Below are 2,519 nucleotides of genomic sequence, written 5' to 3' on the forward strand. Positions count from 1 at the left end.
AGGGAGTATAGCCATTATCTTATAATAAATTTTAATGGTATATAATCTGTAAAAATACTGAGTAACTATACTGACCACCTGAAAGTAATATTGTAAATCAACTATACTTCAATTAAAAAATAAAGTGATTATTGACACAGTGAGAAATACAAGAAAAACATAAAACCTAAGAGTTAATAGAGAAAAAAGAGAAAATACTATATGAATACTGACGTATTTTATCTTGATTTCTAGGCTTTGAAAAACTAAAACTCAGCAAATCACTATGCTGTATTTGCATTTATGTTTATTTCAATATAACTAAGGTAATTCACTCTACATATTATTTGTAAACGTTAGAAAAATTCGTATAATATTATGATGTTTTTGTTATCTATAGAACAACACAACCACGGCTAATATAGATCTATCTTGTTTTGTTATCTACCAATATTACTGGACAATGATATAAATATAGAATGGTATTAACCAGCAAGGGTAACATTAGAAAACCCTCATGTATGAGTTAATTGTGCACATTTTAGTTCTCCAAAATATATGAAGTGTTATATATGGAATGCCTGAATTAAATGTAATTTTAAGCTACATGGTATCTGGGTAACTATGCTGAATAATTTATGAAGCCACATTTAAAAAATAAAGAGCTGAATGAGCTCTCCATTTTGGTGACTCATAAACCAAGATCAACAAACAAACAGAGGGTAAACAGTTATTTTTCAAGAGGATGGCCTGAACATGCAAGTACCTCACCCCTAGTTTTATTCTGAATCTCTTCTAAATTTTACCTGAAACTTTCTCTGGTTCTGATCAACAATTATCTAATGCTCATCCACATATTCCAAAATTCCATTTTAAGAGGCTTACATTTTTCACTCAAATTACCAATACCAGCACCCTTTTCAATATTCAAGTGGCATTTTAGGGTCCCCAAAATTTTTGAATAAGACATAGATGTAGAAGATTTACAAGAATTTTAAGTATTCTGTAGGCCTCCTGTCAATTGGCCACAAAGAAGAGCTACAACATAATACAAATACCAACCTAAGATTGCACAGTTCAAAAGAAATATCTACAACAAAACATTCTCCTCCCTGGGGCATTTCAGATTTCCACTCCAATTTCCATCTCTTCCTGCTGCAATATTTAGCCATGCACATATCCTAAGAGAGAAGCTGAGGAGGAGAGAAACATCAGGAGAAACAGTGCAGTAGCTCAAACCACAGAAACTTGTAGTGTTTGCCATGAGGAAGTTCCTTTTATCTTCTGATGAGCTCTAGGGATCTTGAGATATTTGATCGAAGAGCTCTTAATGATTTAATCTTTGACACATCTTTGGGTTCAGATTTCTTGCCTATCAATGGGTCAGCTGAAACATGCTCACCTATCAACTAGGATCTGCTTGAATAAGGAGAGAAAATATTTGTAAGTAGTTAAGAGTACAGGCTTTGAATGCCTGAGTTTGAATCCTGGCTCTATGACTTACAGCTGTGAGACCTTAGATACATGGTTCATTTGCTCTGTGCCCTCATTATTTCCCCACAAATTGTGAATAAAAACATTATTTCTATCATATAATTTATGAGGATTACATAAGATAATACTGGTAAATTGCTGTGAAAAGTACATAACAAGTTACGATGAGGAGAGTGTGAAAGCTATTTATAAGAGGACGAAGGTTACCAAATGATGGGTCTATCTGATGTGCATCAGGGACAAAGTGTCATTTAAATAGCTTCCTGGAACAGTGATGTTATGAAGTTGACAACATACGTCATTCCTGACTTGGGTTCTACTCACAAGAACAACTAATAACTTTTCATGGAAAAGATGACACTGAGAATCCTAGAACACAGTGTGAGTGGGGGCGGTGAGGGGCACTTGAGGCTGTACCTCAGAGACCAAGTCAGACTGCATTAGATGGTAAGAAAAGCAGCTACTGGTTGATTGCATTTCCACTTCCCTAGGCCAGTGTAGCTTCATGTGGAAAGGTTTCCCTGGAGCCCCTGGTTCCTCCAGTGGAAAAACAGAACCCAAGGAAGATAACCAGCCCCACCAGCATTGCAGGACACTTTGCAGGAGACCCTACCTCTGATCTTGTACCTTGAGAACTGCAAGGGAATCTGCAGGGCTCAACCACTGGGAATCTGTGATGGAGAAGCGGGGGTGGGGGCTTCCAACAAGCAGCACAAGGATCTTGGCAGACTGAGCTCCTACCTGTAATGCCCAAGCAGTAATCTCAAGGAATAGCTTTGTTCATGAGCAGAACTAAGTCAGTGGCACGCTTTAATGAGGGAACTCAGTAGGTTGCATGTCTGCCTAATTCAGATCCTCAAACAAGGCGTTCTGGCAGCCCAAGAGTCTGGTTTGCCCACACCCAGCAAGGAACTGAATCACAGCCCCATCTTTTGTGCAGAGTTATCTTCTGGTCCCATCTGAGCAGAAGGGCTGACAACAATTCCTTGAAGCAGTGTGGCCCACCAGCACTTGAGCCAAGAGGCAGGCAGGCAGAGTTGATCGCC

This window comes from Vicugna pacos, chromosome X, assembly GCF_048564905.1.
Source record: "Vicugna pacos chromosome X, VicPac4, whole genome shotgun sequence".
NCBI classification, from domain to species: domain Eukaryota; kingdom Metazoa; phylum Chordata; class Mammalia; order Artiodactyla; family Camelidae; genus Vicugna; species Vicugna pacos.